The sequence below is a fragment of the Elephas maximus genome, chromosome 3 (genome assembly GCF_024166365.1).
Source record: "Elephas maximus indicus isolate mEleMax1 chromosome 3, mEleMax1 primary haplotype, whole genome shotgun sequence".
NCBI classification, from domain to species: Eukaryota; Metazoa; Chordata; class Mammalia; order Proboscidea; family Elephantidae; genus Elephas; species Elephas maximus.
In genome coordinates, this window is record NC_064821.1 from 155,749,807 (window position 1) to 155,767,270 (window position 17,464).

At 44.4% G+C, this 17,464-nt stretch overlaps 1 non-coding gene across 1 annotated transcript; it reads right to left on the reverse strand.

Moving 5' to 3' along the window:
* Positions 1–14,717: 14,717 nt before the first annotated feature.
* TRNAE-UUC (transfer RNA glutamic acid (anticodon UUC)) lies at positions 14,718–14,789 on the reverse strand. The gene has a single exon. It is a non-coding gene; the product is annotated as a tRNA-Glu (tRNA).
* Between the last annotated feature and the right edge of the window lie 2,675 nt (positions 14,790–17,464).

Genomic DNA, 17,464 nt, shown 5'->3' on the forward strand with positions numbered 1-17,464 from the left:
TGCCCCTTTTTATACATGAAGAAACAGAGACACCCAAAAACTTCCATAACTTTTTCCAAGTCCCACCATGGCCGAACCAAGATTTCCTCACAGATCTTGCAGCTGCACCACATATGTGGGGTTTTCTTATTCTCCATTATCAGGACTCTTCAGGTTTCTGGGCTGCACAGTGTAAAACCTCAGCATCAGGAAGTGAGAGAATCCGTGCAGTGGCTCTGGAATAAGTAAACACTGAAGCTGCTTTCTCTGGCTTTTTGGAAATACACTTTTTGCAGAAAAAAAAAAAATCCTTCCTTTAGTCACTTTTATGGGACTTGAATCTTTGTGCAGCAATTTTGGCGTCTGATTCAAAGTGAATAGAGATCCAGAGGACTCTGAGAATAAAAGCCGCTAACGGCCTAAAGCTTCTGTTGTTGCTGTTAGGTGCCATCGAGTCGGTTCTGACTCACAGCGACCCTATGCACAACAGAACGTAATACTGCCCGGTGCTGCGCCATCCTTACAATCGTTGTTATGCTTGAGCTCATTGTTGCAGCCACCGTGTCAATCCACCTCCTTGAGGGTCTTCCTCTTTTCCGCTGACCCTGTACTCTGCCAAGCATGATGTCCTTCTCCATGGACTGATCCTTCCTGACAACATGTCCAAAGTATGTAAGACACAGTCTTGTCATCCTTGCTTCCAAGGAACATTCTGGTTGTACTTCTTCTAAGATAGGTTTGTTCGTTCTTTCTACAGTCCACGGTATATTCAATATTCTTCGCCAACACCACAATTCAAAGGCGTCGACTCTTCTATGGTCTTCCTTATTCATTGTCCAGCTTTCACATGCATATGATGCGATTGGAAATACCATGGCTTGGGTCAGGTGCACCTTAGTCTTCAGGGTGACATCTTTGCTCTTCAACACTTTAAAGAGGTCCTTTGCAGCAGATTTACCCAATGCAATGCGTCTTTTGATTTCTTGACTGCTGCTTCCATGGCTGTTGATTGTGGAGCCAAGTAAAATGAAATCCTTGACAACTTCAATCTTTTCTCTGTTTGTCATGATGTTGCTCATTGGTCCAGTTGTGAGGATTTTTGTTTTCTTTATGTTGAGGTGTAATCCATATTGAAGGCTGTGGTCTTTGATTTTTATTAGTAAGTGCTTCAAGTCCTCTTCACTTTCAGCAAGCAAAGTTGTGTTATCTGCATAATGCAGGTTGTTAATGAATCTTCCTCCAATCTTGATGCCCCGTTCTCCTTCATGTAGTCCAGCTTCTCGTATTATTCGTTCAGCATACAGATTAAATAGGTACGGTGAAAGAATACAACCCTGACACACACCTTTCGTGACTTTAAACCAATCAGTATCCCCTTGCTCTGTCCGAACAACTGCCTCTTGATCTATGTAAAGGTTCCTCATGAGCACAATTAAGTGTTCCGGAATTCCCATTTTTTGCAGTGTTATCCATAGTTTGTTATGATCCACACAGTCAAATGCCTTTGCATAATCAAGAAAACACAGGTAAACATCCTTCTGGTATTCTGTGCTTTCAGCCAGGATCCATCTGACATCAGCTGTGATATCCCTGGTTCCACATCCTCTTCTGACGCCGGCCTGAATTTCTGGCAGTTCCCTGTCAATATGCTGCTGCAGCCGTTTGTGAATGATCTTCAGCAGAATTTTGCTTGTGTGTGATATTAATGATATTGTTCTATAATTTCCACATTCGGTTGGATCACTTTTTTTGGGAATAGGCATAAATATGGATCTTTTCCAATCAGTTGGCCAGGAAGCTGTCTCCCATATTTCTTGGCATAGATGAGTGAGCACCTCCAGCGCTGCATGTGTTTGTTGAAACATCTTAATTGATATTCCGTCAATTCCTGGAGCCTGGTTTTTCGCCAATGCCTTCAGAGCAGCTTGGACTTCTTCCTTCAGTACCATTGGTTCCTGATCATATGCCATCTCTTGAAATGATTGCATATCGACTAATTCTTTTTGGTATAATGACTCCGTGCATTCATTCCATCTTCTTTTGATGCTTCCTGCATCATTTAACATTTTCCCCATTGAATCCTTCACTATTGCAACTCGAGGCTTGAATTTTGTCTTCAATTCTTTCAGCTTGAGAAACGCCAAGCGTGTTCTTCCCTTTTGGTTTTCCATCTCCAGCTCTTTGCACATGTCATTATAATACTTTACCTTGTCTTCTCAAGAGGCGCTTTGAAATCTTCTGTTCAGTTCTTCTACTTCATCAATTCTTCCTTTTCCTTCAGCTGCTCAACACTCGAGCAAGTTTCACAGTCTCCTCTGACATCCACCTTGGTCTTTTCTTTCTTTCTGGTCTTTTCAGTGACCTCTTGCTTTCTTCATGGATGATGTCCTTGATGTCATTCCACAACTCGTCTAGTCTTCACTCACTAGTGTTCAATGCGTCAAATCTATTCTTGAGATGGTCTCTAAATTCAGGTGGGATTTACTCAAGGTCATATTTTGGCTCTTGTGGACTTCCTCTGATTTTCTTCATTTTCAGCTTGAACTTGCATATGAGCAATTGATGGTCTTTTCCACAGTCGGCACCTGGCCTTGTTCTGACTGATGATGTTGAGCTTTTCCGTCGTCTCTCTCCACAGATGTAGTCAATTTGATTTCTGTGTGTTCCATCTGGCGAGGTCAATGTGCATAGTCACTGTTTATGTTGGTGAAAGAAGGTATTTGGAATGAAGAAGTCGTTGGACTTGCAAAATTCTATCATTCGATCTCCGGCATTTTTTTATATCACCAAGGCCATATTTTCCAACTACTAATCCTTCTTCTTTGTTTCCAACTTTCCCATTCCAATCGCCAGTAATTATCAATGCATCTTGATTGCATGTTTGATCAATTTCAGACTGCAGCAGCTGATAAAAATTTTCTATTTCTTCGTCCTTGGTCCTAGTGATTGGTGTGTAAATTTGAATAACAGTGGTACTAACTGGTCTTCCTTATAGGCGTATGGATATTATCCTATCACTGACAGCGTTGTACTTCAGGATAGATCTTGAAATGTTCTTTTTGACAATGAATGCAACACCATTTCTCTTCGAGTTGTCATTCCCAGCATACTAGACTATATGATTGTCCAATTCAAAATGGCCAATACCCGTCCATTTCAGTTCACTAATGCCTAGGATATCAATGTTTATGAGTTCCATCTCATTTTTGATGATTTCCAATTTTTCTAGATTCATACTTCGTACATTCCAGGTTCCGATTATTAATGGATGTTTGCAGCTCTTTCTTCTCTTTTTGAGTCGTGCCACATCAGCAAATGAAGGTCCCGAAAGCTTTACTCCATCCACATCTTTAAGGTCAACTGTACTTTGGAGGAGGCAGCTCTTCCTCAGTCAACTTTTGAGTGCCTTCCAACCTGGGGGTTCATCTTCCAGCACTATATCAGACAATGTTCCACTGCTATTCATAAGGTTTTCACTGGCTAATGCTTTTCAGAAGTAGACTGCCGGGTCCTTCTTCCTAGTCTGTCTTAGTCTGGAAGCTCAGCTGAAACCTGTCCTCCATGGGTGACCCTGCTGGTACCAGAATACTGGTGGTGTAGCTTCCAGCATCACAGCAACACAAAAGTCTGTCACTTTGTCGTACTGTGGGGGCTTGTGTGTTGCTGTGAAGCTGCTATTAAGCAACTACAAAGAGCTTAAAGTAAAGCATAACGTCCCTGGGTGGGTTCCAACCACCAATTTTTGGTTAACAGCCAAATGCGCTGACCAATTGCACCACAGACACACAGAGCCCTCTTTTTCCAAATTTACTATCTGATGTCAAGAATTGTCCGTTAAGCTCAGGCTGAGGACATCTTAATATTGTTCTGGCCTCTTCAACCGCGCGCTCCAGAGACTGGTAGTATAAGAGACACTTAGGCCGAGAGTCCTGCCTTTGGACACATTTGGGCGTTGACATCGAGCCCGAGTGAGCTGGGGGACTCCAATACACGCACCCTCTCGCAGTGGGAGACGCACAGTGGCTGCTCACCACCAGCAGGGGAGCACACACCACAAACCACCGCCCTACAGGGCTCCGAGTTCTGAGGCCTCTGAGATCTGCCCCAGCCTGCCTGCCCGGGGTCCACGCCCCAACCGCTCACCCCCGCCCCCTCTTTGCGCTCTGGGACTTTCCGAGGACGAGGACGTTGAGAAAGTAACTAACCAAGTGAAGTGTGAAGTGCATTATTGTCATGGGCAACCGTAGGAGGTACTGGTAAGGAATTAGGATGGGCAGAGCGTCAGAGTAAGGTTCATACCAGCTTAACTTGAGTAAAGCTGATTGTTCACTAACAGTAGGGTAATGTACAGCTGTTACTTTAATTCCATATGGAGCTGCAAAACCAGTATAGCTTTGTAGACCTTTGTGTGCTACTTGCAAACTTGTATTCTCTCTCTTTTTGGATCGATAATAAACTTAACTAAAGTTATGTTTATTAATAAGTGTGTTTCTTTTGCTGTAGTATTTCTCCCAGAGCCTTCAGAAAAGAAGTGAAGAGCGTACAGCTCCGACCACGCAGTAAGGAAGGGGAGGCAGATAAACAGTAGGTGCACTTGGAGCCCCTGGAACTTTCTCTTGTGCCTAAAGAACTGGGAGAAAAGTACCCACGATGGTCGTGGAAAGCTTGCACATTCCACTAACAGGACCAAGAAGGTGGATCCGTGGTAAGTCTCGGTAGGACCTTATCGGGTAGGTTGGAATAGATCCTTAGATACTGGTCGTCCTTTCTTTCCATGAACGCCTGGAGTTCCACCTGGAGGAAAAGAGCACAGGTGGAGGCCATTCTCAGAGGACCAAGGGAGGGCGGAGTCGCTCCCGCAGTCAGATGCCCCTTCTGCGCAGCAGTTTCAATCCACTGCCTGGCTCCCTTCTTGTGCTCTGAAGCAAGACGTTCAGGGGGCTGGAACAGTGACTTAGTCCCTACCGGTCCTGGAACCGAGGAAATCCATTAAACTCCCTGCAAACCTCACTTTCGTCATCGGCAACGCACCCAGGTATCTTACATTTCGGCAACTGATCTCAGGCTGCTAGCTAGGGAGAAGAGAAGCTCACAGCTTTTCATCATCCTGCTTCTTCAGTCTGCACGGTGCAGGGCTTCTAATTTCAAGGTCTTCACTACCGCCCAGCTTCCAGTCAGTGTCTTTTATTTGGATCAGGGTATGGCTGCTCCCGGGGACATGCAAATCCCTGGGGTGGCCATGAGGGGTCAGGTGGTCCTTCCTCTTGGAACTGTACTGCTGGGAACTACTGCTTTTTTTGTTTGGCCAGTAAAGAAGAATGATGTCTGAGAGTTTAAATTTCCCTGAGAGTGACCGAATTTAAGATTTCTTATTTTGGACTACCCCAATTCTGGGGTCTTGGGTCTACGGTGCTTCCTATGTTTGGAGGGTTGGTGCTATTTCACTCTCCTTTTTTTTTTTTTTATCAGACTTGGAAGGCTCACAAAGTTAACTAGATTTGACAGTTGCCTCTTTTTGTCATTCTAAGTGTTCTGTTCTACACATTAAAAGCCATTATTCCAAGAAAGATGTACAGGCTTCAACAGGTCCCCAAAATGGGTCCCTATAGAAGAAAGGTTAGCTTGTATGGGAGAGAAGATGCAGTGGGACCAGACCTCTGCCTCCATCCTGCCTAGACAGTGATGGAGAAGATTATCCAGAGGGAGGTTCAGAGGGAAGAGGGACAGGATTGTGAGAATGAAGAGAAAAGTGAAGAAGACCCCACCTATTCAATGTGTCTATTCACTGTATCTATTCACTGGCCCCAGTAAAGGCAGCTTGTCTCTCTGGGCCTCTCTTCCCCACCTTTGCCCCTCATGGTGGCCTCTCATCCCTCCACCTGCCTCCCCATTCTGGGAATGTTATCATTTTCTACTGCACCTGCCCAGCCTAGGCCCAGTCCTCTCTAACAGGACCAGTGTTGGTGCTTTACAGGTCTCCTTTTGCTAATCCTCTCTCTTGTGGTCCTAGGAGAGTTAGAAGTATTGAATTATCCCCAGAGGACAGGGTATTCAGCCTAGGTATTGTGAGACCATCATGCTGAAAGTAAACCCAGCAGTCCCAGGTCATTTTTTATTGTACTCATTAAGAAAATAAAAAGAAAATCCTTGGTCCAGGTCTTTTGTAAATGTGGAAAGTGATGCTCAAATTATTTTGAAATCAGTAACACATGTGATTAAGCCCTCATTTGCAAAGGCACTGACAAGAATCAGTAATCCATGTGGAAAAGCCACCGTTTTAAAGGTGGTCTGCTGAAGCCTGTGCACCGCTCTGTTCACCTGTAGCTATGACATAGTAACTCCTCCCAAATTAGTCTTCTTCCTTTAAATAACCATAAAAAAGACCAAATATATGAGGCTCCAGTTTACAGACATTGGACAGAAGCAGTGCAAGACTGTGATCACTGAGAGAGGGTTTGGGAGAATTCCTGATGGTGGTACAGCAAGCTGAAATCCCAGCAGAGCATGGTGTTCACATGAGGAGGCAGAGACCAGAGTAAGGAAAGATTAGAGCACCAGAAGGGAGAAAACCATTTAGAGGTCAATTTTCAGAATTCCATATGGGGGTCCTCTACAGGCTATTTGCTGAGTCCTGGGCTGCTCATGTGCAGGAAAGTACTACCCAGGCTCGCCAGAGGACAGATGCTACAGGGTGGAGAACTGAACAGAGGTCCTAGAGATCAGTACCAGGTAATGTTGGAATTCAAGCTTTGTTAACTCTTTACCACTGAGCATCCAGCTGAGACTCTCTCCAGAAGACTGTACTTGAAGAGCACAACCCATACCCTAATATAAGGTTTACTTATATGACAGGCCCTAACAAAGTGCAAACCAACCCCTGAGAAGAGCTGCAGAGGAGTCACAGTTTGGAGGTGGAGTTCCAACAAGGTGAGGGTTTTGGTAAACACCTTGAACTTTCCACGGATTCATCTTAAAGCCTAAATCCAGTCTTATACAAATGTAAGGTAATCAGCCAGTAATCAAAATGCTTGTTGTTGTCGTCGTGTGCCATCAAATCAATTCCAACTCATAGTGACCCTATATGACAGAATAGAACTGCCCATAAGGTATCCTAGAACAAAAATTGATACTCTGGAGAAAGATATCAGAACACACTACAATGTATCATTCAAAGTGTCTAATAATTAAAAAATACTATACATTCAAAGAAACATGTGACCCATATTCAAAGCAAAAATAAGTCAATAGAAACCAACTCTCAGCTCAAAAATGTCCCAGATGTTAGATTTAGCAGACTTCAAAGCAGCTATTGCACACACGCACACAGAAAACATGATTTCAGTGAGTGATCTGGTAGATAATGGAGGTGTGAAAACCATCAAAAGAAACCAAATGGAAATTCTAGGACTGCTCAAAGGGCTCATAAAGTGGCCTAGCAGCGGTGATAGAAATTACGCATGGGCTCAGTGACATGGGCTTCCACTCACCAAGGCTAAGCTGGCTACAGCCACTACTCAGTGCCCAAAACCAACAGTGGAAAACAACTCTGAATCCCTGATATGACACCAGTCCCCAGCGGAGGTGGGACTATCAGCCAGCCACATGATGGCAGGTTGAGGACATACGACCCATGATGGTTAATATTATGTGTCAACTTGATTAGGTTATGATTCTCAGTGGTTTGGCAGATACTGCACTTACTACTTTTTCATAATGTAATATAGTGTATTTACTTCCATGATGTGATCTCATGTGATTGGCCAATCAGTTGTAAGAGTTTTCTGAGGGATGTGGCCTGTATCCACTATATATGGATGTTCCAGCAAAACTTACTCACCTCCCCCCAAATTGGCTGATAACAGGAGGTGGTCTTTCTAGGTTGGCCAGCCCCCATCTGAGTTGCTTTATTAGCATAAACCTTCAGGTGTGGTCTGGAGGCCTATAGTAAACAAACCTGTTGTCCATTCCGACTCACAGCGACCCTATAGGACACAGTAGAACTGTCCCATAGAGTTTCCAAGGAGTGCCTGCTGGATCCAAATTGCTGACCTTTTGGTTAGCAGCCTTAGCACTTAACCACTACACCACCAGGGCTTCGTAGTAAACAAAGGAATCTCAACTACTTAGCAAATTCCAAGAGTTTAGAGTTATCTCAAGGAGCCCTGGTGGGACAGTGGATAAGTGCTGGGCTGCTAACCCAAAGGTCAGTGGTTTCAATCCACTAGCACTCTACTGGAGAAAGTTGTGTCAGTCTGCTTCCCTAAGGACTTACATTCTCGGAAAATCTATTGGGCAGGTCTGCCCTGTACTACATAAATGTATGTATGAGTTAGAATTGACTTGAAAGCAACAGTTTGCTGTTTTGTTTTGGTTTTGGGTTTAGAGTTATCTCTTAGAAACCAAGGACAAAGATAAAATTCCTTGGATAAAGTTAAATGGTTTACACTACATTTTAGAAAACATCTAAAAAAACAATGCATGACATATTGAGAAATTGCAATGTGATGGACGTGGCCAAGCTCTTAGAAAACAGACTGTGGCTGTATAAGTGTCGGACCTCTGTCTTTACAGCCTCAAGAGCATGTGATCAATTTTGAGTCACAGCAGATGAGGTTAGTCTGGTTTGTCTAAGTGTGTAAATGTTAAGCATTGTTAATTGTTTTATTGTAAATCTGACAAATAGATGCTTGTTGTAAGAAAACTTACCAAAAAAAGAAGTGTATAAAGAAGAAAATGAAAGTTATCCTGTCTCGTGAACCCACTTCCAGATAAACCACTGCTGACACACCTTTCTATACTCTACATAGGAAGCTGTGGTGGCTTTGGAGTGTAATGGGAGCTGTTTGCCCAAGGGACACACAAAGTCCCAAGTCCTGCCCTGACAATCATCTGCCCTCCCTGGGCAATGAGAAATGGGTGAAGGCAGAGAAAAGGAAATAACACTATTGTTTGCAGAAATTTCACCTTGGGACAGGAAACTCTGGCAAATGAGGCAGAGTTTGTGGTTTATGATGGAGACTTAAAGAGCTGTGCTATTGCCCTAAACCCAAAGTGAATTTTACCTCATTTCCTGAGATGTGAATGATTTTTTGCGATCCATCCAGCTGAAAGTGACCCTATATTACAGAGTAGAACTGCTCCCATAAGGTTTCCAAGGAGCGATTGTTGAATTCAAACTTCCAGCCTTTTCAGTTACCAGCCAAACTCTTATGCACTGGGCCACCAGGGCTCTGAATGAAATGATGGAAGTCAATAAAAGGAGAGAGGCAGAGAGAAAGCAAGACCGGTGAGCCCACTCACACAGGTCAACCGTACTCAAGTCCTGTCTGACAGAGGACTGCCTTGAGACTAGTCTGTGGAAACTATGGATGCTAAATTAGTATTTACACACCTCTATTGAGATCCTTGGAGAATCTACGGGCAGTTCTACTCTGTCCTATAAGGTGCTGTGACTTGGAATCGACTCGACGGCACTGGGTCTGGGTTATTGAGATGAGTTGTAATCAACTTGATGGCAACGGGCTTGCTGTTTTTGGTTTTTATTGAGATAGCCATATGTATCAGTTGGAATCAACTTGACAGTAGTGTTATTGGGTCTGGGTTTTCACTGCGATACTCATAGGTACGAGTCAAAATCCACTGGACCGCAGTGGAAATCAGGCCTGGTGTTGAGATGCAGTCATCAACTTCTGAGGGGGTTCCATAGTGTAATGGTGAGCACTCTGGACTCTGAATACAGACGGTTTCAATAAAGTTGTTTTTTTTTTTTTAACACTTTAGTGAATGAAACTCATTACCCCCTTTTCCGTGTCTCCCTCCTGATGGTCATTTAGGAGCCAGAAAGGTTTCAGACTGGAAGGGAAGAAACAGGAGGGGAGCCCTGGGCTCCGCAGAGCACTGAGCTGCTCCAGATCCTCCTCTTGCTCCCCGCGGCCTTTTAGGCCTTGCAGCGTGTCCCTTCGTCCTCCTCTTTCCTCCTCAGAAACTGAGATTCCAGAAACCCTCAGAAAATAGCTGAGGAAGGAGAAGAGACAGGAAAAAACAAAGGGGAGAATAGGAAAAAAAAAAAAATGAGAAAGTAGGGAGGGGAAGGCAGAGGAACTGGGCGTTCACGGCAGCAGTTTTAGTTGCTGGGTGTGGACCACCGTGCTCCTCACTCAGGAGCGATCCCATCCCTTTCTGACCCACCCGAAAACCCAAACCCGGTTCCACCGATAAACCTCAAAGCAGCTTGCCTGGCATTTGTTCTTGCAAAGTTTCCTTTCACAGTGTGGAGGGGTGAGGTGGATTAAATCGGTTGGCAACTGAGTGGAAGTCAAGTGAAGCGCCCTGTTGGCTCTCTTGGTGTTGACTAGCAGTTGATGCAGGCACCAACTCAGATGCACTCCTTTTTTCATCTTGCAGGCTGTCTGCAGGGGGTAGACTGGAAAATCAAGGTGTAACAATGTTTCTTTAAAGAGAGAAATAGCCAGATAATTGGTTATATGGGTTGAAAGTGGTTTTCTCTGGAGAACAGGAAATGTAGAAAGGGATCAGGGGACTACAGTTTTTCATAACAAACTTTTGGGCGTATATTACTTTGATAAAAATACATACTAAAAAAAGGTCATCGAAGAAGAGGAAGACCCTCAACAGGACAGATTAACACAGTGGCTACAACAATGGGCACAAGCATAATGATTGTGAAGATGGCACAGAACCGGGCAGTGTTTCATTCTGTTTTAAGTAGGGTTGCTAGGAGTCAGAACCGACTCAGTGGCACCTAACAACAGCAACAATGAAAAGAAAAATAATTTCGTTGTTATGTAGAATGTTTTTAAAGTTCGTCATTTGTATTTGAATTGAAATTTTGATGTAGTCATACGTATCACTCTTTAAAGGTTCTGGGGTTTGTGTCATCTGTAGAAATTGTTAGAGGGCAAGGCTTCCCAGCTCAGGACTAAGCCCTGCATGACCAGGAATGACCAGGAGAGGTTCAGAAGTTCCACACGAGCAAAGGTTTATTAGGAACAGAAATAAAGTAAAAGGCTCCGGAAGGAGAGAGGGAGAGGGATTTCTATGTAGCTATGAAGAAAGGATTCCCTGGGGCTTATAAAAGTTTTTTGGGGGAGGGGAGAAGGCATTATCTTTATTCAATAGATGGGTTGAGATTTCCAGGAGAAGGGGAGGGATTATGAAAATCAAATGCACAGGAAGTTAGAATTCAAGATGGACTTCCTCACAGAGGTTGCTGGAATCAAGATGGAGTCTGTCACAAAGGCTGCCAGGAAATCCAACAGGACTTATTTGAATCTCTATTTTTTATTTCTCTCCTCATGAAGCTCATGCTTTCCTCCATTTTTCTGAACCTATACAGCGTGTTTATAATAGCTGTTTTAATATCTTGTCTACTGATTCTGTCATCTGTTACTTCTGTTAATTGATTTTTCTCATGCTTATGGATCATGCTTTCCTACATCAGGGTTACTAAAAGGTTTTTCTTCATATACTCCTTTAAATATTTTAGGACTTTGCTCTGGGATGCCGTGAAGTGACTTGCAAACAATTTCATTCTTTCCAGGCTTGCTTTTAAGCTTTGTTGGGGCAAGTTCAGAACATTCTAGGCTAATGTGGACTGGGTATTGAGGCATTACCCTTCTGAAGACTCTCCTTCCTGCCACATGTGTTAGATGCTCTTTCCATTCAGCCTGGTAGAAACACACACTGTTACTGCCTTAGTCTGAGCTCTGTCATATACTTCCTGTGGTACAGTGCCTCCAAAGAGCTATGTCACATATTTTGTCTTGTCTTCTAGTGGTTTAAGGTAGAACAGTAAATACCATTTTCTCTAACACCAACATGGCTCAAAGCAGAAACCTGTACACTTTTCTTATATTTCACAATTAAGGGGGAAAAAAACCTACCTTCGACATTATTTCCTATCTCCCATACCTAATATGCAAAGTGTGGTGGCATAGTGCTGAAGTGCTAAGTCTCCTCACAAAACAGGTCCACAGTTCAAATCCACCAGGCACTCCCTGGAAACTTTATGCGCCACTTCTGTTCTGTCCTATAGGGTCCCATTTCTTCTCAATCAATGCCCTCACTTTAACTTCAGACACCATTCAAAGTTGGGAATTCATTGGCATTGTAATTCAGCCACTCTTACAGTAAGATTCTGTGTTAGATTTTCGGCAATATCAGCTCTGTTACTACAAGAAATAAGGCTTTCTTTCAGGAAGCAAGTTGCAACTTTGAGGTGTTTTGTATGGCGCTTGAACTGTAACTCTGAAGCCCTGAGCTCCTCTCTCTTATCACTTTGTCTAATGAAAGGAGGACCAACCAACCAGCTTCCATACTTCTCATTCTGACAAAACTGTGGAAAATTTTGAAACGTGTGATCACTCAGAGCCTCGCTTCTCACCAATACATGATCTCTTTCTGTTGATATTTGGCATATTAAAATTGCCACCTCATGCCATGGATTAGTAGCACCCTCTTTACTACTGGAGGTAGAGTCATCAGCACTTTTAGGACTAATCAGACTTGAGAACCAGTTTAGAAAACTCATCCTTATGATTCTGTTCCCCTGGAGTCACTCTCAGCACCAAATGTCTTAGGCCGGATACTCAAGAGAAGCAAAACCAGCAAAGCATGTGTATGGGGGTGTGTGTGTGAGTGTATGCATACATAACTGTGTGTGTGGGTATATATATCTATATATCTATATATGGGTATAAAGAGAGAAGTTTATCTCCAGGAAATTGCTCACTTGGTTGTACGGGATAGCAAGTCCCAAGTCCATGGGTCAGACATCAGGCTGGAGGCTTCTCCCATCTCATGTACCTGCAGGGGCTCATGAACCCAAGACTGGCAGGTAAGGTGGCAGGCTTCTAGCTAAAGTCCCAAGAACTGGACTGCAGATGATGACCAGCTAGATGCAGGATCCAGAGCAAGCAAACAAGATTTGGCAAAACATCTATACATATATTGGATGCAGGCCACACCTCTGAAGAAAATCCCCTTACCACTGATTGGCTTATCATGTCAGATCACATCATGCAGGATGACTACATCACTATATAACTGCCAGATTACATCATTACATGAATGCCAAACCATTGAGAATCATGGCCCAGCCAAGTTGACATACAACCTTAACCACCACACATTACCAACCCAGTGATTACCTTAAGAATTTTCCGAATTGGTAACTAAAACAACCTATAAATAATTTTATCTACTCCTCTAAAAATGTTAAGTCCTGTTTCAGTACACATTAATATACTTTTCCTTCCTAGGAAAGGTAAATCTCATGATAGTCAAAGTCAAATAGATGTTCACATTCTAAACTTGCCTCACTCTAGTTTCACTGATGATCAACCCTGATAACAACCCTTCTAAAATATTTTTTCCTTATGAAAATGAACTAATAACACACCTAAGTACTTATACTATTATGGTGTAAATTCCAAATATTCTGCTATAAAATAATAATCACTAAGAGGTCATCCTATTCAGATAACTTTGGTGGGAAAACGCCATTTAGGTAAAACCCTAAGAGAATTGATTTTTGACTGTATAAACAGGTTCTTCCTTGAGGGGATCTAACTCTCTTTCATTCAAAGAGCTCTGTGCTTGTGAATTTGTTGAAAGTCTGTGACTGTCTATTGGTGTGATTCAAGTCAGACTATGTTCACCAGACTTAGTGTGTTTCTGCTTATGCAAATCAAGTAAGACGTTAATAGGTTGCCCATCTATTGCATTTCTAGAGACACCGACCAAGGAGTTAATGCCAAAGAGCTTTGAGGGACTGACCATTCTGATTACTGCTTCAGCTCTGTACTCGATGTAGTAACTGAGGTCACCTTGTCCTTTAAGGTTAAATGTTGTGACTTGACCCTTCCAATCCCATCTTCCCATTATCCCCATTCATTTCAATGATCCCAGTTCCATGGTAGCAGTTCCCACTGTCTTTCATCAAATGACCACCACAGAGTTCTTTGAGGATGTGAAAACAGTTCTGTAGGATCTATTTCTCACAGCCTTGTTGAAGGCAGTGTCTTCTGACCTATCCAGGGGATAAAAGTAGGGGCGAATGAGCATGTCTGTGGAGTGTACAATTAATTTTTACTCAAAGGATTTGGACTTTTTCCCTGGTTTCTGAGAGAGAATCTCTAAACACCTGAGATTTTCCCAGTGATTGGAGTCTTTGTAATTCCTGGAGGGGCTCCAGGTCACACCTGAGACTTTATGCTCAAGGAGCAAGAGGGACCTCTTTGAGAGGATAAAGAGGAAAAGTCCCCAAGAGGCTGGTTTAGAGGGGTATTGCCAAAGGAAAGGAGTAACCAAAGGATCCTGAGATATCTGCAAGTTACTTTGAAATGGGATAGAAAATACATACATATGGAGAGATGGACAAAGCTAATGTGGAAAATGTTCATTGGTAAATGCATGAAGCATAAAGTCACTACTCTTTCAACTTTATGTTTGCAATTGTTTTGAAAAAGGAGATTTGGAGCTCTTGTCACAGGTTCTACATTGTTCTCTGGAGATGAACATTCTGAAAGCGAAAGGTTAGGTTTCTAAGATGAGGACCACAGGAGCGGTGAAGGTTCCTGGTGGCCCAGAGCAGGATACAGCTGTTGGGAGCCCGAAGCCGCTGTACAGTTGCTCATCGCCTCTCACCTCTCCAAGCCTGGGCAATTCTGGGACTCTTCTGCATCAAACAGGCGGAGGAGAGAGGGCGCAAAACAGCATTCCCTGACCGGGAATCGAACCCTGGCCGCGGCAGTGAAACCGCCGAATCCTAGCCACTGGACCATCAGGGACCTGCCGAAGCTGGTGTAATCCCCCGCCACCAGATAGTACATCTCTTCTCACCAAACTCGGGAACCCAGGACGCCTACCCTCTGCTCCTGCGATTGCCCCGCAAGGCCCTTTCCTCATGTCTTCTCCAAAACGCCAGTCAGCCTGCAGCACGCCGAGGGCTGTCAGGTCTCCGCAAGTTTCGGAGTCAACTGGCTCTTCCTCGCCGCCGCACTTCAGACCTGACATAGAGGTGCGCCTTTGCGCGGCGGCAGTGTGTGAAGAGACGGTGGCTGGGGTCCAGCGGAGGGCACGAGCCTGCAGGGAGGAGGTGCCCAGGGTGGGAAGAGGGCCGAGCATGAGCGCCCAAGAACTCCAACATCAAAAAGGGTTCAGATGGATACAGAAACGGAGACAGCCTGCATGAATAACTCTTTGAACCAGGACCCCGGGACCCCTTATTGAACTCCGGATTTGTCCCCGAAATTCTGCTGCCCCTGCCTTTTTCCCATCTTTGTTGATGGCAACCCCACCCTTCCATATGCTCAGGCAAAAAGTGCGAGCTTGGCGCAGATCTTTTCCTCACACTCCACGTCTAATTATTAGGGAATTTTCGTGTTCTCCATGGTAGTACAGCGGTTGAGAGCTCAGGCTGCTATGTAGAGTCCGTAGTTGGAATCCACCAGCCTCTCTTTGGAAACCCTTTGGGGCTGTTCTACCGTGCTCGCTATGAGTCGGAATAGACTCGACCACAGTAGACCTTTTGGTTTTTTGTCCGTCAAATGTGGACTTTGGTCTATACAGTTCCTCCCTTTCCTGAGCTATGAATTTAGACGAAGGACTCTCCTGATAAAGGCGGAAGATCAGTTTAAGGCGTGGCCCTCCGCTTGCTCAGACCTTAGGGTTCGAGACCCTTAATTGCAAAGCCTGGGTTTGGGCTGCCTTTGCCCCTTTTATTTGGCTCTGTCCCTCAAAATCAGCCTGTTCCTGGCCTGTCTTGGGAAGTAGGGGACATGCCTGAGACCCCTTGCTCGACTGGCCTCTCGAGGTCAAGAAACCAACTCCCTTCGGGTTCTGTCTGCAGACAAGCTTCAAAAGCGCTTTTTTTCCGTTTCTTGAACTGGGCCCTGCCCAGGTGTGCGATATGCGGGGGCGCACGCCGTGAGTTTGTGGTTCTCCAGTAGCCCTCTCTTCTCTGCCCCTGTAAAGAATCCAATGCAGGTCTTCAAGGCAGGCTTGGCCTGTGTTGCTTGTTAGATATTTTCAAAGGGCCAAGTGCCCTAAGACACATGTCTGAGCCTTTGCTAAGGTACAGCTAAAACATGAAGGTGTGATTAAAGTAGTGGACTGAATCTGAGTGGCACAGAACAAGAGACTCCACAAGTGTCAGAGAGGGGACAGAGGGGAGGAGCTGAGGCAAAAGGGCTTCTGAGGAAAGAGTGCAGGTCAGGCCCCAGGGAAAGTGCAGGGTAGGGCCTGGAGGGAGGGTTCTGGTGTTCCTGGGTGGCCCGGACGTGTGGATCATTTTGCGTGTGTGCCTGTGTGATAAAATAGATAACAAAACACTTGCTATTTCAACCACTTTATGTGCACAATTCAGTGACAGTAATTACGTTCACCATGTTGCGGAACCATCACCACTATCCGTTTCCAAACTTTTTCCACATCCTAAAAAATTCAGTGCCCCTTAAGCAATCTTTCCTGCCTTTTCCCTCCCACCAGCCCCTGGTAACCACTAATAAACTTTGTTCTCTACCCATTTGCTATTTTAGAGATTCCAAGTAAGAGGGATCATATAATATTTGTCCTTTTGTATCTGGCTTCTTTCATACAGCATAATTTTTCTAGGTTCTTCCATGTCTTAACATGTATGACAACTTCCTGTTTATGGCTGAATAATATTCCATTGTATGGATATGCCACATTATGTTCATCCATTCATCTGCTGATGGACACTTGGTTTGTTTACACCTTTTGGGTAATGTGAATAATGCTACAGTGAACACTGGTGTACAAATATCTGTTTGCATTCTTGTTTTCAATTTTGGGGGGTATATGCCTAGTATTGGAGGTGTTGGGTCATCTGGGAATTCTATGGTTAACTCTTGAGGAACTGCCAAACGGATTTCCAGAGGCTGTACCATTTTACAATCCCTTCAGCAATGGGTGCGGGTTCCAATTTTCCACATCCTCAGCAATGCTTGTTTTCCGGTTTTCTGCCAAACGGTTGAGCACTCGCCTATTAACTGAAAGGTTTGTGTTTGGAACCCACGCAGAGGCGCTTTGTTGCCATCCAGTTGATTCAGACTCATAGCGACCCTACAGGACAGAGTAGAACTGTCCCATAGGGTTTCCAAGGCTGTGATCTTTACAGAAGCAAGCTGCCACAGCGGCTGCTGGATTCTAATTGCTGACCTTTCAGTTAGCAGTCAAGCGCTTTAACCACTGCAGCACCAAATTACAGCCTTGAAACCCTATGGGGTAGTTCTGCAGTGCACTCTCGTGGTCGCCATGAGTCCTAACCAACTCCATGGCAACTACCAGCAAGCTGGGGGATGAATAACATTGCACATCTTTTCATGGAAGCAGCGCCATTAAAGGGGCCACCGAGGCGCTGGTCCGAGGCCCCGGGGTGAGAGCCTTCACAGCTCCTGGGCTGTGGGGAGCTGGAGAGCCCGAGAGGAGCTTTGTTCTGAAA